Source organism: Typopeltis vanoorti, chromosome 3, assembly GCF_054136105.1.
Source record: "Typopeltis vanoorti isolate ZY-2024b chromosome 3, IOZ_Tvanoo_1.0, whole genome shotgun sequence".
Classification (NCBI taxonomy): Eukaryota; Metazoa; Arthropoda; class Arachnida; order Uropygi; family Thelyphonidae; genus Typopeltis; species Typopeltis vanoorti.
In genome coordinates, this window is record NC_143551.1 from 59,646,840 (window position 1) to 59,668,734 (window position 21,895).

At 35.0% G+C, this 21,895-nt stretch overlaps 1 long non-coding RNA gene across 2 annotated transcripts in view; it reads right to left on the bottom strand.

Moving 5' to 3' along the window:
• Positions 1-18,157, bottom strand: part of LOC150108185 (uncharacterized) — a 36,193-nt gene extending 18,036 nt beyond the window's left edge. Inside the window, exon 1 of one of the 2 annotated variants that reach the window (XR_016548121.1) lies at positions 17,981-18,157. This is a non-coding gene — a long non-coding RNA (uncharacterized LOC150108185). Of the gene's footprint in view, positions 1-17,494; positions 17,584-17,980 lie in introns of those variants that run through there. The other variant, XR_016548120.1, reaches the window with a different exon arrangement.
• Positions 18,158-21,895: the final 3,738 nt, after the last annotated feature.

Consider the following 21,895-nt stretch of genomic DNA (forward strand, 5'->3'; position numbering starts at 1 on the left):
TCATGATAGGGTAGTGAGAGCATGAACACTGAATGAGTTTAAGGAGTGGTATGATAGACTTTGTTGTCTAAGATAGGCTTCCAAAGAAAAATCTTGCAACTCCAAGGAGATCCTGAATAATAATAATAATAATAATAATGGTCAGACAAAGAATTAACAGGACTGTGTTGTGAATAAATACAGTAATATAAAGTGGCAAGTTTTACTATACAAGTTTAAGAACTAGATATCACAAATAGAATTTTTTTTGATTGGCTGATGCAATTCTTTTATTTTTAATTTATTCATTTTCTGCAAGAGATCAGGAAATAGGTTAATGAAGAAGGTTAGTTTCAGACATTATGTAGCTTACAAGATTAGAGTGCTACTTACTTCAATGTAGTATTTACATACATGTGTACATTCCTGAAGATGACCTTAATAAATCATGGTCAAATAGAATTTCAATGTTATTAAAGCCTTTTAACTCAAACAGTAGTAAGTTCATAAATCTAATATAATGAATGCTGTTCGCTGATCAATTACACTGAAAGAAAGCACTCCCTTTACCCAACTCAGCTGTAACACTGTAATAACATATGAGTGAATTGTTCAGAGATGACCTCTTTAATAAACCCATGTTCTTCCTTTAAAAATATAGCTCATCTGTCAACCCATTTCTGTTTGCAAATTCTTACCAACTTTAAAATTGCCACAACCACTCTGGAGATCGTTGTTGCAAACAGAGCACAGCAGATCATGGCAATAAGGCTTTGACCAAACTGCATATGAATTACTGTGCACAGATTTGACACCTGATTTTCAAAAGAAAGAAGAGATAGAAAAGGTCCAGAGATGATGGTTTGTAGTCTCTGATATATTGAGTACGAAGAAAGATTGAAGAAATGCAATTTGAAGTTTAGTGATTAGGGAGGAGGAGAAAGGGATATGACTTAGACATAAGTTGGTAAGAGAGGGATTATTACCAGATTAATGTGAATGAAGTTTTTCACAGAATGGCAGGAGACAGTCAAGAATAAGATGCTATCTCTGAAAGCTGTAAAGATGGTGTGAGTAAGGAGTGAAGAGTATGTTTTTGCATGGAGAGTGGTATGTGATCAAAACACATTGCCTGAGTGTAATGAGAGCACAGATGAATATATTTAAGGCAGGTTATAAACATGCGACTTCCCATGATGAATCTTTTGACTCCATAGAGGTCTGATTATAATAATAATAATAATAATGAGTGAACAAAAAATCTCATCAATCTTTTTTATAGCTGCATTTAATATACACTACTGGAATATCTTTTTACTTATTTCAGGGAGACCACAGAAACATTCCAACTGTAAAATTTATGAAAGTTATAAATAATTTACATCATAAATTATTAAAGTTTGCAACTAAATGGTTTGCATGTACAGCAAATTTTACAACTTATTTCACAATTAATGAAGTGGGAGTAAATTTAGATAAGTACAAGTCAAAGAAGCTGCAAAAGGATGATTTAGGAATAATGTATTTCAAAACACTTATGAGTATCATACTGGTCAGTTTTAGGAAATTATGGTACTGAAAAGTACCCGAAAGAGTGTTTTGAGAAAGATCCCACAAGCAAATTATCTTAAAGCACTCCTTACTATCTGCTTATAAAATAAAGGTCAATCCAGCTACATTCTATTCTATGATATAACATTTAACTATACATGTTTCTCTATATAAACATTATGAAAAAAAAAAAAAAAAAAATCAGCATTTTAAAATTTAATACATAATTAAAAACCATAAATGTTTTTTTAAGATCATCTGTTAAGTTTAAGTTATTTTCAATTTAAGTTTTTAAAGATGATGTCATTTCTGAAAATGATAATAATCCAGGGTTAAAATCTAAAGAAATGTGAAATACAGAAATTTTACACACATAGATAAAATTTTGAAATCTAATTTAAATCTTGTTATAAGGTTGTATGATTCCCTGGTAATCTCTGGCCTCGGAAGGTATAGTATAATAAGATTTTATTACAGTTACTCCAAGTACAGCAGACATTTTTTTTTTTTTTTAAATGACTAATAATTTGAAATACCCCTTCATATTAAACACAACATAGCAATGGGGGGGGGGGGCTGAGTCATTTGCTTCTTTCTATGCTCTTTTCTGAATAGAGCTTCTTCACTAACCCCCCCCCACTCTGCATTGATAATTCACTTCCCATTGATCTTAATCCATTAAAAATCTGAATTAGGATAAACTGAGAAGTTACTATTATGTGAAAATTATCACACTGGACTATACATGTGATTATCAAATTTAGGTCAATTTGTGACCTAGAATTATGTACATGTCATGACCACTTGCATCCTAAAAATACAGGAGAAAGAGTTGGAGGTCAATTAGACAATTCCAGAGAAGAAGAGTATACAATAATGTTCCAAAGTTTCAAAGGAAATGTTTTTTTTAAATACGTAACTCACAGGAGAAAGAAGGTTTCTCCTGCGAGATCTAAAAAAAAGTGGTACATTGCCTATTTGTTCATATGGCTACCATATGACAGGACTACATGAGCAAATATGGCTACAATATTACTTACAAGACAGCAAATTAGAAACATGATTATAGAAGTCATGGTTAGAAACACAGAGGAGCACAGTGTGATTATGGTTTCCATATGTTAAAAGCACCACACTTGGTAAAAGTTTATAGAGTAAATTCTGGGATAAAATACTCTCCCCCCCCCCCCAAAAAAAAAATTAAAATAAATAAAAGTTAAAGCAATGCCATCAGCAAAGAGCCAAACTAATAACTTTTGGAATAGTTTGGTTCTTGAAGGTGTGCTTCTGGATGAGTTTCATAACTGGGATGATAATGTGGTAAAAGATACTGCAATACGCTAGATCAGTTATGGCTGGCTATTTGTCACAAACAACCTTAGGTGCTACATGAAGTTGTCATCAATAATGCTGGGAAACGCTCTTCCAATTGCATGCACAGAAATTAGTCCTACAACTGGAAGGTTTGGCCCACCAATTACAAAAAAGTCCTGATCACACTGATTTTCATCTCTTTAAACAATTGAAGGAACAAGCTGGCAATCAATATGTAATGGACAGCAATGTTCATACTGAAAGTTTCTCTGTCAAAGATCCTTGACACCAATTTCAAGGCAAAAATGCCTTCATGCCACACTGAGACAAAAGCACAAACACCTTTGATAATTATGTGGATATGATGTTCCCCAATGTTGACCTACTGTTATACATGCATTTATGTCAGAATGAAGTCCTTCATTTAAAAAATCTAATGTTTATTTTTTGCAACATCCTCATTGCATGCCATATATTATCCAAAAATCTCAAAATGCCTATCGCACCATAAAACAGAAGAAAAAGAAAACAATGGATGGATGTACAAATAATACATAGTTGTTTTTTTTTTAATGACAATTCTACATAGAGGTATCAGGCAACAACTACGGTTTAAATAAACAGAGAATCCTGGTCTGTCAAAAATGAAATGAATTTCCTGAAACATTATTTTAAAGCATGCAGTGATGAGCCTCCGTAGCTCAGTCAGTATAGACGAAGCCCTTTGGTCGGAAAGACCTGGGTTTGATTCCCATCGGTGATGTGAGGAACCTTTATCTGATCTCTTTTGACCAAGTTAGTTGGTATCATGTTATCTCTATGTAGACAGATGTTATATTTATACTGTGAAGCAGTATTACAAATAACCAACACCTAGTATTTTCTTTACAAAAGAGTTTTAATGGTAAAGGAAAGATGGTCCATTGCCAAACCACAGCAGATAATTCACCATCACTCTTCTAGTCCCAATGCTAAGGAAGCTGGATACTAGTATCTTCATATTCATTGTGAATGTAACTTCACTGGAGTGCCATCTCGGATCTTCTAATGTAACATTTCCCAAAGTGTGGTGCATGGACACCTGGGGTTCTTGAAAGGTCTTTAGTAGGTACAAGGCACTTGTTTTTCCTTCTGATTACTGTTCCCCCCCCCCATCACTTTATCACAAAGAAGTGCAGGTTTATTCTATAATTAATTTTTCAATAAATAATAAATTCCAAAGGAATTTTAAAATGTATCTGATGTGTTGGTATGAATGGACTGACCAATGATAGGATCACCTCTGATTAATGACACAATCATGATCCAACCATGTGGTTTGAACCGTCTGCAGCCATGCGATCAGAACTCTCTGCTAAATTTTGGATTCATTCACATCTTAAATTGTAATGGTCATCAGTGATTGTTTCCATGTGTGTGCATCTATACATGCTAAATCATGCTTGTGTCATAAGTTGCAACAGATGTACAGGTCATACACTCGAAGTTAGGTTTCCTATGCTTGTGGAACTCAAAATGCAAGATGGAACCTGATTTACTGCTAAAGATAACAAATATAGAACCAGATTTCACTGAGCTAACTTCTTCCTGGGTGAAACAAAAGTCATCTCACTTTTTTTTTATTATTGAAAATTTAAATTTCATAATTTTTGTTTCTACTGTATACATATTGGATTCATAAATTGTCCAAAGTTTGTAACTTATCATAAATACTTATTTTTAACAGTATTACAACACCACAAGAACTGAATTATAATAAACATATTTTTTATAACTTAGTTCATTTGGTGTTGTAATAGTGCTAAAAATAAGTTCTGAAAAAAAAAAAAAAACTATACAAAGGTAAATCCCCCTCCTCTCCAAAAATTGGAAAAATAACAATGGAACTGTCATGGATTTCGCCAAAAGACAATGATGCAATGTCCTTTTATAGAATATATACCTGCTTCTGTCCGCAGGAGCATATCTCAAACCTAATAATGACACCACACTGCAGTATTTTACTATTATTCACAATAACAGAACTTGGGATAGGCTCGCCCATAGAGGAGTCACTATCACTGTGAGCAAACAAATCTTATTTTAGCATGTCCAACTTAATGCTTAGTCTAGAGCCATTTGTCTCTCAGATTTCTTATTAAAATATATTTTGGAAAATTATGGAGACAACTACCATGTTTGAGTAAAACTTTAGTTTAATATAAACCAAAATTAATCAAACACTCGACATTTCGACCTTCATATCAAGGTCATCTTCTGGAGCATATAGACTATACACAGAGAAACAAGCTGCACTATAATCTACATGGTTTGCTAAAGTTACTGACCAACCGTTACAACAATTATTGGCCTGACCTCTGGTGAAAAACCTTTACTACATCAATGCTAGAGTCCTATTATTATTATTATTATCATCTATCTATTGGTTACAAATTGCATTGGGCTGGAGAGTAACATGTTTATATATATATATATATATTAAAAACATGATTATGCATATAGATTTCAACCAATTGGTATAGAATAGTTTCCAATTCTAGCTGAAGGTTGTTTGCTTAAAGTCTTCAAGTATGCTAGATACTAAGTATTATGTAGGCTGAATATGTGCCATTCAGATTCTTGGAATTTTCATGCCACTATTATTGTTGATATTAGGGTGATTAATCAGTATTTCGCAGGCTTCTTTAAATTTTCTTTCATACCAGGGTTTTGTATGGTGTAAAGAGCAGGTACTTTTCCAATCAATTTGGTGTAAGGTGTTGAGAGAGTGGTCTGAGAGGCCTGCTTCACCAAAATTTTTTTTTTTTTTTTTTTTTTTTTTTTTTTTTTTTTATGTATAGGGATTGTACGTCCAGTTTCACCGATATAAGGTAACGCACAAGCCACATTAAATATAGCAATTTTGGTGAAGCAGGCCTCAGACCACGCTCTCAACACCTTACACCAAATTGATTGGAAAAGTACAGCTCTTTACAATACAAAAACTTGGTATGAAAGAAAATTTAAAGAAGCCTGCAAAATTCTGATTAACCACCCTAATATCAACAATAATGGTGGCATGAAAATTCCAAGAATCTGGATGGCACATATTCTGCCTACATAATACTTAGTATCTAGCATACTTGAGGACTTTAAGCAAACAACCTTCAGCTAGAATTGGAAACTATTCCATACCAATTGGTTGAAATCTATATGCATAATCATGTTTTTAATATATATATATATATATATATATATATATATATATTTGTATAAAAATAATTTAATGACTGAAACCGAGAATAATTGTAAGGTTTTAATGGTATAACACACTACTAGTTTTGGCTTTTGACAGCCTTCTTCAGGTGTCTTTTAAAAATAGGAAACAGCAATAAAAACACTGAAGTTTAAAAAAAACTGAGAAACACAGGAAAAAATTGCAGTACATAATTAACATGAAAAACACGTAGTTACATTTAAGTTGTTCTTTCAATCGTGGCATTGTTTGGCAAGTGCATGCTTGCAGTCTCTTGTGAATGCCAGTACTGAACAACAGGAGAATGGCTATCTGGGAGGTTGTAGCTCAAATTGTTATTTAAATGTTCATGATTAAGGATGATTTCTCTGGACTTCACAATTTTTCTTTCAAACTCATCATGGCAATGAAAGATGTTTTTGGAGCTATCCCAGCAGACACCTGAAGAAGGCTGTCAAAAGCCGAAACTAGTAGTGTGTTATACCATTAAACAGTTACAATTATTCTCGGTTTCAGTCATTAAATTCTCTTTATACAAATGTATCAAAACAACCAAGTCAATATTTCTCAACACATACAGTGGCGTAGCTGGGGGGGGATGCGGAGGGGGCGGTCCACACTTTGAACCTTTTTGAACTTTTGCAGTTAATTCTGAAATACAGTCTCAAGAACTCAGTTCCAAATATTGTAATACTACTGCGAATTTTCCTCACAATTGCTGTAAGTGTTGCTAGTTGTGAGAGGAGTTTTTTTAAATTAAAATTTGATTAAGAATTACCTACATTACTATGAAATAGACTTCGCCAAAGTCATCGACGATTTTGCTAACAGAAAAGCAAGAAAAATAACATTTTAGAATGTCGAAATTAAAGTTCTACTTCAAAAATAAACATGGTGTTTCAATTTATTTCACTATACGTCGTTTTGACTTTTTGTAGTATTTTTGCTGTGTATTGAGAGGGGCGGCAAACTCAGGGACCACCCCAGGCGGCAACTGCTCTAGCTATGCCACTGAACACACACACATATAAACAAACATGTTGCTCTCCAGCACAATGTAATTTATAACCAAAAGATAATAATAATAATAGGACTAGCATTGATGTAGTAAAGGTTTTCACCAGAGGTCAAGCCAATAATTGTTGTAATGGTTGGTCAGTAACTTTAGCAAACCATGTAGATTGTAGTGCAGCTTGTTTCGCTGTGTATAGTGTATATGCTCCAGAAGATGACCTTGATGTGAAGGTCTAAACGTCGAGTGTTGATTTTGGTTTATATTAAACTAAAGTTTTACTCAAACACGGTAGTTGTGTCCATAATTTTCCACAATGTATTCTGATCACCGTGTAAGCCTGAAAGAAAGGATTCTTATTAAAATATGTTCCATATACTTCATAGATGGTAGAATATCATCATCCCACTTATGAGTCAATGTCCACACATGCACAGAAATGAACGAGCAAGTCACTGTTTGATGAACTCTGTAGCAGTGAGAACTTTCTGTGATGTTAGCCCGACCTTCTTTGTGGTTTTTGAGCGAATGGTTTGTAAGTAACTGGATGATAGTTTGTTGGGTGACTGGGAATGAGTTTTCCAAGTAGGGTAGATGTCAGTCGAGTAGGAAAGATTGAAGAGGCAATATGGGTTAGGTGCCAATTCTGGAAAACAAGGTTTTTAGCAAAACAAGGGGTATGCCATTAGGATCACATGCCTTGTTCATGTCCAAGTTGGCCAGGTAGAAAACTAGATGGGGGGGGGCGATGGAGTGAATAGGTCTTGCTAGAACTACTCGTTCCGTGTGTGCATACTCATTCCAGGTGTATGGGGGAAGAATACTTTCCCATGGTCATCGATGAAATCAATGAATGGAATTGGAATAGAAGCACAATACCAATATACCTGGCATCTCTCCAACAGTTTTTAGGTAGGAGGAGAATTTCACTGCCTGGTGTGAGACCACTGCCCTGCTTATTGAAGGCATGAAGTGGCTTGAAAAAGTTCCATGTTTTGGTTTCCAGAGCAGGGTTTCTGAACTAGATAAAAAAGTAATTAAAAAAATATATAAAATTAATAAAAATAGATGTACTATTTTATGATATGGTACTAATGTACTATAAGTTTACAACCTTTTATGAGTGGGAGTCACATAAAAAAAAAAGTCAACCTTGATCTTTGGATAATGTTGTTACAATAGTATGAATGGATGCGAGTGATGGAAGCATGATTAGGCAGAAGTTGCAGCCCATGGCCTTGGATATGGACCAGAAGGCTTCACTGCTATTAGAATAAGAGGCAAGTTTGTGGTATTTGGTCCTTTCAAAATTGGATTTAGTTTTATCGATAGTTTTTGTTACAATCTGCAACGTGGGCTGAGGGTGATGCTTAGTCTCAAACCATTTGTGATATACTAAATTTTTTTCATCGACTGGATTGGAACACTTGTTAAAAAACCAAGACTTGGATAATAGTTAAGAATTTTGGCAGCAGTAAGTAATGAAGGACTTCATTCTAGTTAAAATTATTTCTGTTATTTTTCTGAGCAGGTATTAAGATCAGGAGAAATGAAGCAGCAGTCACAGAGAGATCATCCCATTGTAATGATCGACATTAACATAATGCCAGAGGATACGAGACTGAGAATGGCTGGGTGTAAGTTCTAAAATGCAAAGAACTTGGATCAGGTGGCAGTCTGAGTTACCAAGAGAACTGACATCCACAGTGTATTTGGAAGGAGAGGTTGTTGGGGATGTTTGTAAGATGGTGGGGATTGTCTGGCATTCTAGTAATAAGAGGGACTATCTGTGTTATGTTGCTGCTAATGGCAAATACCATGCCATTCTCTACCTGCTTGACCAGTTGCACTGGAGTAAGGATGGCAATTTGAATTAAGCAGTCAAGTCCTTAAAGAAGATGGTCTCTCTTCTTTAAATTTACTATTTATTAAAGTTCCTCTAAATCAAGTTTTAGAGACAGGTATTCAAAGAGGCCAGAGTGGTTATCTGAATTTAGAGAATGATAGATATAAGAAATTAATGCAACGTGGTTTGGTAGAAAAATTTAGCTAAAGTAAATCAAAGAGGGAGAATAAGGTTTTGTATTCTCTGACATGAGATATCAGTTCTTATGACATAAATGCAACCTCAGTGACAGAATGAACTGTCAGCAAGGTTTCACTGTATGACCTGTACATCTGTAGCAACTTATGGCACAAGCATGATGATGATGGTGGTGCACATTGTTTAAGGGTGTGTAGGAATGGACTGACCAAAAGTGCACATTGTTTAAGGGTGTGTAGGAATGGACTGACCAAATGGTTACTCTGACATAGCAAATGGCCACTTTACATCTCCGACTGTGAAATTATGGAGCTATTTATTTTTATCTTATGTACTGCTGTAACTTTTGGAATGGAAGTTGTTCAGCATCTATGTTGAGGATATCATGAATGTAGCACTGAATGAACTGAAGACAGGAATTAGAATAGATGGTATATAGGTCAGCAATCTGAGATATGCTGATGATAAAGCTTATCTCTGATGACAGGGAAGAACTGGGATGAATGCTTTATAGAGAGAGATCAGCAAGAATGGAGGACTTAAACTCAACCCCAGTAAGACAAAGATTCTCAAAGAAAATATAGACAGAGAAATTTCCAAGAAACAAATGTACTTTAATGGAGAAATAACTGAGAAAGTCACCAAATCTGAATATCAACAAATCTTCACATTGATAATGAATCATGCTGAGATTCATTATCAATGTGAAGGATTGCTGTTCAAAAGACATCAGATGAAAGTTAGAAATGGCCAGAATAAGGCTTATCTAAAATCTGGAAGAAAAGATCTATAACTACTCAAGAACTGAATACAACCTACAACTATTGTATTAGTAGCTACTTATGAATGTGAAACTTGCCACTTAAAGAAGAGCAAGATAGCAGCTTTTGAGATGTGGTGTTACAGGATATGGTTGATCTCATATGGTGAAAGGCAGAAAATGGATGGGTTGTAGAAAGAATTGGTAGAAGATTGACTTCTTAAAAAGAGTAGTAACAGAAGATAGCTGAAATACTTTACACATCGAAAGAATGGTAGGATGACTTCTCAAAACAATAATAGAGGGTAACATTCATGGAGAAAGAGGAAGTGATAGATCATTGAAATGGATGGCTCGTCTGGAGTGAGTGGTCTTCAAAGAACTAAGCCTCAAAGAAATTCTATGATAGGAATGCTTGGAAGAATTTGCATGACATCACTGAAGTGCTGCAAAGAGATCAGCATCTGCTGACGCCTAGTGAAATAATGGATGGAGGGTTTTTTAATATCTTATGAGCAACTGTACCCCTTTAAAAGCTGTTCTTGTGCCAATAAAATCTGAAGTAACCACTACAGAAAAACTTTACAATTTTTTTCCACATTCTCTATTATTTTTATTTGAATACATGATTATATGGGGTGTATGGAGAGGTAGCACCTTAGTATCGATGTCAGCTGCTGATCTCAGGGTCAGGATGTTGGGCTCTGGACCTCACATACACTCAACTCTCAATTATGGCTCCAAGAAGTTGGTAGTGCACACCAGCGGCCACACCCCGGTAAACCATCTCGGCTGGTGGACTAAGTGAGGATATCAGCAATATAGAATGCTGTAAATAGGGAATGTCACCCCTTATGTGCACGAAGTCTGGAATGGCCAATATGGCAGAAGAATCAACACTGACTGATCAATGGCATGACAGCAAGATGTGTGGCACATCGAGGGCACACTCCCGACATCTAAGGGACTTGTGGCCAGCCGTCGTGAAAGAGATTGGAGCCTCACCACGTATTTATCCATTGTCAACCATGAAACACACCATGTCACAATATGAAGTTAGAGATATGGTTGAGACCCCTGCAACCATCAGCTCTTATAGCTACAGGGAAGAAGAGCTTGAAACTGGGAATAGTAAGACAAGAACTACTAAGGTAGTGTATGAAGATAATATCCCAAACCCTCCAGGGAGGATATTCTCAGATATCCCTTGTCTGAAAACCAGGAGCAAGCTCTTGAAAATAGTAACATGGAACGTCAGAACACTCTACGAGGCAGGCAAATTAGATAACCTACTCCAGGAATTAGAAGTGATGAAGGCCGATATTGCAGGTATCAGTGAAGTGAGGTGGACAGATACAGGCATAATAAGAAGAAAAAATCACATTATAATCTACTCTGGCAGTGACTTACACCTTAATGGAGTAGCGCTTGTCCTAAGTAACAGAATTGCAAAATCTCTACAGGGATATTGGCCCATAAATGACAGAATCATAACAGCAAAATAACTACACAACCATTCAACCTGTATATTATCCAAGCATATGCACCAACCCAAGATCACCCAGGTGAAGAGTTGGAACAATTTTATGAAGACATCCAAACTGCAATCTCCAGTGCTAAGTCAGACGATGTTATTATACTAATGGGTGACCTAAATGCAAAAGTGGGCTCAGAAAAATCTCATTTTGCATGGGAAACCAAGGGCTTGGAATCAGAAATGAAAGAGGTGAAAGATTAATTCAATTCTATGAAACCAATGACCTAATAATTGCCAACACACTGTTTAAACATCCTTCCAGAAGACTATATACTGGACAAGCCCTGGGGACATCTATAGAAACCAAATTGACTATATAATAATAAGCAAAAGATTCCGAAATGCAATAACACAAACAAAAACATATCCTGGAGCAGACATAGGATCGAACCACAACCCAGTGACTGCAAAAATCAAAATAAAACTTAAGATACCAAGCCAACCATTCATAAGAGAAACTTATAATTCAAACTCACTTAACAACCAAGAAGTTAAAGACTGCTTTATAAAAGAATTCACAGAATCCCTTAACAAATCTGACACCACAACTCACACAGAAAATAGAATGGCAATTGATGAAATTAACATGAACTGGCAAACATTCAAGAATAGCATCAATGAAAGCCAAAAATACACTCCCGAAATTAAAAAGGAAAAGGAATAAATCTTGGATGAATGAAAAATACTGACGTTGATGGAACAAAGAAAAAAGTTAAAGAACAAACCTGAATATAAAAGCATGAATAAAGAAATAAAAAAAGAATGCAGGAAAGCCAAAGAGGAATGGATTAAATATAAATGTATAGATATAGAAAACCTTGATAGAAAACACAGAAGCAGAGAAATGCATGAAAAGATCAGAGAAATGACAAGCAGGACAAATACAGCAAACCATGCAAGTGTCATTAGAGACTCAAGAGATCATATTCTAATGGATAAAAAAGAATTCATGGAAAGATGGATTGAATACACAAGGAAATTATATGAACAACAAAGAAATGATATTCCTGAACAGACTGATTTAGAAGGACCATCCATTTTACTCTGTGAAGTTGAAAATGCCGTCAGAAAACTAAAACCACATAAAGCTGCAGAAACAGATAACATCTTGGCAGAATGGTTGAGGGCTCGATGAAGGAGGACTGAAATTTCTAACAAAATTATGCAATAAAATATACGAGACTGGATTTCTACCCAAAGATATTAATCACTCAATTTTTGTTCCAATTTCGAAAAAAACAAAAGCTACAAGATGTGAAGAGTTCAGGACAATCAGACTTATCAGTCAAGTATCAAAAGTCCTCCTATACGTTATTCTTGAAAGAAATAAAAGAAAAATAAACATAGAAATAAATGATACACAAAGTGGCTTCAAGGAAAATGTAGGTACAAGAGAAGGTATTTTCAACGTCAGAACCATCATAGAAAGATATCTAGAAAAACAAAAACGTGTACCTCTGCTTCATAGATTACAAAAAGGCATTCAACAATATCCAACATGAACACTTAATTGAAATCCTTTCAGAAATAGGCATGGATGGAAAAGACATTAGGCTATTAACTAATCTTTACTGGGAACAGACTGCATCTTTGAGAATAAATACAGAGACCTCAGAAGAATTCCCAGTTCAGAAAGGTGTGAGACAAGGCTGTGTCTTTTCTCCGATTCTCTTTAACCTATACACAGAAGAAATATTTAATAAAATTAGTAACCTCAAAGGAATCACTGTAGGGGGCAAAAATATTAAGAACCTAAGATATGCAGATGACAGGGTTCTTCTAGCTGAAAACAAATATGACCTCAAAACTCTTATAGATGAAACCCTCAAGTATAGGAAAAGTATGGCCTCAGTTTCAACTTTAAAAAGACAAAATGATAATTTCAAGAGAAAAGAAAATACCAAAAATATGCATCGATATAAAAGGAAATAAATTAGAACAGGTACAAAAATACATATACCTTGGACACTTGATCACAGAGAATGGCAGGACAGAGGATGAAATTAGAAAAAGGATTGAAATCGCACGGTCAACTTTCAACAGTATGAAAAATCTACTAACATCTAGAGAATTAAATCTGAAAACAAGACTAAGAATCTCCAATGCTACATATGGTCTACGTTATTATATGAAGTAGACACATGGACACTCTTAAATCTGAGTGTGAAAAAACTGGAGGTCTTTGAAATGTGGATGCTGCGAAGAATTATGAGAATATCATGGAAAGAAAAAAAGACAAATGAAGAGGTACTAGAGATGGCAGGCATCAACAGGAGCATGGTGAAAGAAATTAAAAAGAGAAAAGTCAGATATTTTGGACATATTCTGAGACATAACTGCCTACAAAGGACACTTCTCAAAGGAACTGTTGAGGGAAAGAGAAAGAGAGGAAGACAAAGACTGGAGTGGATGAAAAATATAGAAGACTGGACCTATCTCTCATATGAGGAATGCAGCAGAGAGGCACAGAATAGGACATGGTGGAGACACATGGTAGTCAATCTCCTGGAGGGAGAAGACACCTGACAGGACATGATTATAGGCCTAAAGTGATAATAGTTATGATTTATTTATTTAGTATCTGTCACATAAATTCACCTTATGTTCTACTAATGCCTTTATCCCTCTATAGCCATTACCAGGCTATAGAGGGATCTGTTTTCAGCATACTTTTTTTGGCCAACCATATAAAAGGAATAATAGCATATTTATCAACTTTTAAAGATGTTCCAAGTGCTAATAATAAAAAGATAAAAACTTGAAAATATGATACTGGTAATTTTAGCAGTCTGGTTGACAAAATGGATAGCATTTCTGCTCTCCAACAAACAAGTTATGGGTTCATGCTTCAGGCAGATGTTTGTGAATGTCTTTCAAAGATGAATTTTGCTATCCAGTATGAGACAGCACATGCTTGTTAAAGGTCAAAGTGACTTGAGAAGAGGAAAAAAAAAAAAAAAAAAAACTATTCCCTGTATGTCTAGAAAAATGAAAATTATGTATATGTAGCTTACCCATGGTACTAATGGGCGGCATGTTTACAACCATCAAGTGGGTGGATTACTTGTTAATGTTAAATGTTAAAATTACTTGTTAATGGGACAATGTTTTAATACACATTGTGGTCCCATTTATAAGTGAGTTTTTGGTTTTAATAACTGTCCATTTGCAAGATACTAGGAAACAAAATGACTGCTTAGCATAACTGGATGCACTCTAAAGTATGCAAGTTTTTTCAATGAACAAATTCAACAACAAAAAGTGAGTTACATGCCTGGATATTGTCATTTTTAAACCTGTACAATGTACTAGGATTAAATTATGACAAAAGTGGAAAGTAACTAAAGCCAAATAATGAACTTGTGATTTGGATAAGAACCCAATTCCATGATATGTATCAATTCTCAGGCTGATACTGTTCAACCTATGTGCTGCATTCTGATATAATTATCAAGCAAATTTAATTATATATATTAGGAACTTGAAGGTGAGAGGCTTTTCTTTCATTCTGATAACTAAGGAAAGAGTGCAAGATTATAAAACAAAAGCAAGACTACTGTGACTTGGGATGCGAGGGATAAGTTTTACTCTGTTTTAAATGCAAACTTTTTTCCTTTTATAAGGAAAACATTTATTGGAAAGTTTTCTTTCTCACAACCTGGAATTGAAAAATGCACTTGTCTGCTATCTGTAACAAATGAGAATTTTTAGCTGATGGAAAAAAATCAGAAGAGTTTAAACTTTACTGTCAGTTTTATTTAGGGAATGCCAATTCTACAGCACTGCTATGTCATAAACAGTTTTTTATGTTGATTTTGAACATTTTACTCTTGACATCTGTTTATAATGGCACAGAAATTGTTTGACTTTTTTCATAATAGTAATTTAAGACATAGTTAAAACATAAGTGTTAGAACTGAAAATGTGTGTGAAAATGATCATGTATCATTAATAAATATATAATAATAAATGATCTGACACTAATGTATAAGTTTTTTTCCTTTATGCCTCAGACTGATAAACACACCAAAATATAAATAATTGACATATCGGATTCAACACTGGCAGTTAAGCAGGGTAAAAAAATTAGCCACAGCATTAACAAAAGCTTTTAAATTGACCAGGTCCATTATTAAAAACTACTGGGATATATCTGATTACCCAGGTTGACAACTAACTAGTATTTATAACATCATATTATAAAACTGATAGGATAAAACTGAATAGCACATTGAAAAGAACAGTGTGTAAAAAAGTTTTAAAAAGAAAGTTAAACTGTAGATTCGACTATACAAATATTATTGAAGAAAGAAAGAATGAAATGGTTTGAAAACAAGAACTAAACCTTAGAGTCTCAGTGACAAACTCTGAAGAAAACTGACTGATTCAGCTAGGGAGGGCATGTGAAGTTGTCTGTAAGGATAAAAAAAATCAGAATGCCATGTTGGACCCAAAAAGTTAAAGAAGCAGTCCTGGAAAAGAAGAAAGCATACTGCAAGTTCCTAGCAATTAAGTTGGTGGATGTAAAAAGAATACAGGGGAAAATGTAAGAGAGCTAAGCTATGTGTGAAAGTAGCTAAACAAAAGTCATGGGAAGACTTTAGTAAAAATATAGAAGGTAAATATTAGGAAGGTGGCAAAATGTTCTATTGAAAAAGCTTGGTAATGGAGGAAAGAGTACTGCAAGAGTAATGAGTAAAGGAATCAAAGATGATAAAGGTAACATGAAAATTGAAGATAAGGATATCATTGATGTTTGGAGTAATTACTTTGAAAGACTTAAATGAAACATGCAATGAGAGAACTATCATAGATAATTTTCAAGAGAAATGCAAACAGGAGTATATATCAATACTTGAGGTACAAGAAGCAGTCAAAAACTTGAAATGCAGAAGGGCAGCTGCTGGAGTAGATGATATTCGAACAGAAATGTTCAAAAGTTTTGTTACCTCAAAAGGCATAAAAGTTTTGCAGTAGCTACACCACATAATTCAGACATCCTGGTTAAAAGGACAAATTCCAGATGATTGGAGTAGAGCTCTCATAGTTCCCATCTATTAAAAATATATATATAAAGTTGAATGTGAGAATATATATATATATATATATATATATATATATGACTTATGGTGATGAATATAAATCCTTTTTTCTTCCCCCCCCCCCCCCATTATGCTCATTCATAAATATCAAACTTTTTGATATTTAAGAAGAATGAACATCAATTCTGATATACATCATGAAAAATTACAATGCTTTGGGATTATACTTCCTTTCAAAATCCTGTCCAAGCAACTTAGTTTAACAGTACTGTTCACTTTTCTAAAAATAAGAATAATAATAATGAATCTAATACTTTAAAACTCTCTTAGAGATAAATTTTATACAAAAATCTTAAACTTCCTGAACTATTAATTCAAACTTCAGTAATATAATAAGAGATGGATTTCTTTAACATAACTACACCATAAATGTATCATTCTGGACTCATATATTAGTTCACCTATAAAAGATAAGCGATTTTATTATAAAATAACTGGAATTTTTTCATGGTATATTAACTGGAAAGATGTACGAAATGGTAAATTTTTGATATTTTGTATTCAACAGCATCAAGATGCTGGCTAAATAAATGACATATGCTTTTAAATTTGTATTTCTGAACTGACGACAGAATACTGCAGAAGAAATTTTGAGGTGCGTGTGCATATCCCGAAACATACTTATTATTACGGAAGAGAGAAAAGAATTATACTGGAATTTATAATCAAAACAATCAAACCGCATTAATTACTTAAAGTAAGGAAAATACCGGACTTCGTAATCCACAAAATTATGATATGTTATCAAACTTGTGCCCCCCCTACGATGAGTCCTTGGAGTATGACGTGTGAATTTTATGGTAATTCCACCTATAAAAAGTTGCAAACAAAGTCCATATCACGAGCGGGTCAGATAATTCAGAAACTACTGTGGAAAACAAATGAATAAAATTTCTAATAAGAAGACAGTAAAATGAATGAAATGGAAATTTGTATATTAGCAGTTTATCCCTGCCTTACTTTCAAAACGGAGCAAACAGAAGGCATTTATCTAATAACAGACACTATACTCCTTGTAATACTAATTAAGTAGATATCCTTTGTTCAGCCATTCTCGGTGTGCTCGCCAGATGAAAACGCGGTGCATATATCTTCATCACTGGTGGCCAACGCAACCACTTAAACATAACTCATAGTCAGTTTTTAAACGGCAGAACTGGATGTAAAAAAAGAACTGCATGAAGCACAGTTCGGAAGTAAATCACAGATCCAACTGCAATAACTATTGAAAATATATTACTGACATTACTAAATATATTTTAATATACATACTGGACAAACTTGAATATGATATATCAGCAAAGCAAGAGGTCTGGAAACCTCCTGGATAGGAATGATTTTATTCCTTAACCATTTTCTACCCCATCGTGATTATTACTATTAACAGATTCTATAATTAATCGTATTAAAATCTCTACATCAAAAAAAGAGTGATTGACTACCTACACAGTATCAATGCAATAAGTGAAGCTTTGTAATGTTGTGATACCCCAAAGTTGGTAAACACATTATGTACTAACAAGTCATGTGGAAGATAGCGGCAGTGGATGAACAAAAAATGCAAACAATGCTGTAGATAAGTTATACAGTTCTTTCCAAACAACAGCATATCTCTAGAGAATGTATAGTACTATTTTTCTCAACTCGTCGTTTTCTTTTCGAATAGAACAGCGGGTAGGAATAAGCTAAAAATCCTGCAAATGCTTTAAGCTGTTTCTCAAATTATATTCTAGCTTAAGACCTGATCTGTTTATAAAAAATCACTATGGAAAATTATTTTATTATACTATATAAAAATGACACATATTATTATATTTCAGATAACTGAACAAATTGCATTCGGTGAAGTATCCCTACGCGGAAACGTCACTAAAATGGTCGCGCGTGATTGGAGCATCGTTTACTTTTCCGTTGCTCAGATAGAGGGCGCTCTAAAACGCACTGTTGTCACATAGCAACCAAGTCGATTAAATTAAACGATAAGATTAATTATTAGATTAAATTACACGATTAGCTTCTTTGTAATTATAAACAGCAATAATTGAAGATATCTTGCACGTGGTAAATTATGAGATAAGGGATCCAGGAATTTTTGAAATTTTGAAGGCTGTAGGTTCGAATCCCTCCGTAGGCATGGATGTTTGTGATTGTCTGTGAAAATACTGGTGGTGAGTTAGTAGACGGCGTTGGTATAGATGATAATGATTGTAGTTGAGGTTAATTGGGTTGGTGGATTGAGTTGTGGAGATGGAGACTTATAGAGTAGGTGCCCTCCCTCGATGAGTCTTTGGACTCCTTGGAGGTGTCGAATAATAATAATATTATTTACAGATTATCAAAGTGATGCAGAGGACACTGATAGGTAGAAGTAAGGAAAATGTGATTCTTGTGTGTATGTAAAGTTGCACATGATTTACTTTGTACAGATCTGATCTCTTTTTCTGGCGATTGAAGATATAATGGAAAGTATCAGTGCCATGTGATTACCTCTATCACATGGCACTGGTGTACTATAGGTCCTTGGGATAAATATATTAAACAAATATAAATTGTTTTACAAGGAAAAGTAAGATGCAGCTACTTAAATATATCAATGGATTAATGTATGGGTGAAGAGCAGAAAAAGACGGTGTATTTTTGAAGAATAGGAAGAGAGCGTGCTGATGGTAGTACTGTGTTTGAAGAGCTCGGAAAGATAAGTTATTTAGTTTTTTAACACTTTCATTGCCAAACTGAAAATTGGAATTTCGTGTGGTGGCCAAATTTTTTTATTTTTTTATTTAGTTAGCGACGTCCACGCGATAACGCGTGATCGGCGTTTGGTGAGAACTCGCATCGCGCTATATCGCGTGATTGACAATGAACGTGTTAAAAGATAGCGTTATTAGTTTAAAAATTGTGCTAGAATTAGAATATACTGTAGAGTTAATTAGTTTAGCTTAAAAAGTTTGTTTTAGAGTTAATTTAGTATTTTGATAAGACATATCAAATACGTAGTGTAGCACATGGCACCAAAGCGAAGAAAGGCAATGGCGTCCAACTCGTCATATTTGTTTGAAGAATTTAATCAAAGGGAATTCGTCCAGTGTAAGGTCTGTGGGATGTATGCTTTGCCGAGAGTGGCTGGAGTTTGGCCTGAGAGCGATAGTAGTGGGAAAGTGTCATGAAAGCAAGGATCCGAAGTGTGTCTCAGGCCACAAGATTGACATAGTGAATGAAAGTCAGATTGCAATAGAAAATTGTGAATGTGTGATAGAAAATTGTGATTTAAATGCAGATAGCATAGAGAGTGAGTTTAAAAGTGATACATTTGATGGTGAAAGTAAAAGTAAAGAGCGAAAGAGTGGTTTGCCTGATTAAAAAAAATGAAGAGTTAGTGCAATGAGGGAGATAGCTCAATTGCGGAGTGATACATAGGGCGAAGCAGCAGCTGGAGAGATTACAAAAAAAGAAGCAAGTGCATGATAAGATAAATGAGAACATGATCAGGAGTGAAAGAAAAATTAAGGAGCCAGTGTTATATGGTGATTCAGTAGTAAAATATGTAATTGATGAGAGTTTGACAAAATCGTGTTTTCCGGGTGCAAAAATTAATAATGTAAAAAAAAATCAGCTAATGTCTTTTTATTCCCGTATATACAGGGAGTAGGCGAGGCAGCCCTATCTAACTTTTGGAGACTGAGTGGACAGTTCAATCTCCACTGGTACCCAATCAGAGATAGCTGGCCCAAGGCTATTACTATTTAAGCGGCACGCAGTGAAGAGAGACGGCTCTCAAGTGCCGCCATCTCGTGGTCCCTAACTCTAACACAATATATTTAATACCTGAAATAGTGTGGGTTCTAAGGTCGATTTTTTTGAGTTTACGGGACGAAAAACCCGTGTTTCTGGGAGAAAAAACCTGCTTGCCCGTGCCAGAGATCGACTAACTCGGGAACCGGTCGAAAAAAGGCTTAGAAAAATTTTCCTTTAGTCGCCGACTAGACTCGAAACCAAGTCTTCCTTCGTGCGGCCAAACGCCATGGTGTGCAAACGCCACATCCACTGAGCTACACAGGCATAATATAAGTGAGGCTATTAGAGCAAAGAAGCATAAGGTGAAAGAAATGAGAGTGGCCAGAACGAATGATTTAAAAGTTGAAAAATTTGCTATGAGAGAGGAATTGAAGGAAATACTAGCAGAAGCAAAAGGAAAGAGTGAGAAAGTTAAGATATTTAGTCTATTGCCACGGTATGACAGAGTAGAGTTGAGGAGGGCCATAATTGTGAATGACTCTATGTGCAGGATGAGTGGTGTGGAGTTTGTTGATGATTGGAGTGAGTTTATCAGGTGAAAGGACTTACACAAGAATGATGGTTTGCATTTGAATGGATTTGGTGTTTGGATACTGGAAAAATTGTTGCTGAATGAAGTGCAAGTGGATGTGTAGAATCAGGGAAACTGAAGCTTTTAGGCAGGGTGGGGATGCTGTTAAGTGAACATGCAGACATCAGTGAGGCAGCTGAGTGTAAGAATATGTATAATATTTCAGAGTTAGGACGAAGGATAACAAACCAAGATGGGATAGTTAGTATAACGCGTCAAAATAGGGGTGACACTAGGGGACTACTGCACTTTATGTGCACTAATGCCAGGAGTATTCGGAATAAGGAGGAATTTTTGGCCTTGGTTAGTTCTTCCTGACCACAGGTTATTGGCATTAGTGAGACATGGCTAACAGAAGATGATATAATTAGTGGGAAAAAATGTGAGGGTATTTTGTGTTCAGGAAAGACAGAAAGAAAAGAATGTGGGGGATGAGTGTTATTTATGACAGCTGATGAACTGCAGCCAAAGAGAATAGAAATTCAACTTCAGGATAGTGAAATTAGCATATTTGAGGCTATGCTATCTGGTATGAGATTGAGTTCAACAGAACAAAATTAATAGTTTGGTGATGATATAGACCAAGCGATGGAATAGATGATGTAGACAGTATGTATAGGCAAATAGACTCATTGAGTGGAGGACAAGTAATTATAATGGGGGGAAGTGGATTTCAACTATGGTAACATTGATTGGAGGGAGGAGAGGACAAATGGGAGGAAAGAAATGAATTTTATGCAGTTACTAAGGGATAACTACCTGAGATAGAATGCAATGGAATATACTACGGGTTCGAGAGTGCTTGACCTAGTAATTGCATCTGAGAAATTGACTATTATGAATATAACCAAATTGCCACCAATTGGTGAGATTGATCATAAGACCTGGGAAGTAGCTAAATGTGGGAATTTTCAATTAAGACAGGATACATATGGAATTACCAGGCTGGTAAGTATGAGAAGCTTAGGGGATGCTTGGATCATTGCCATGGCATG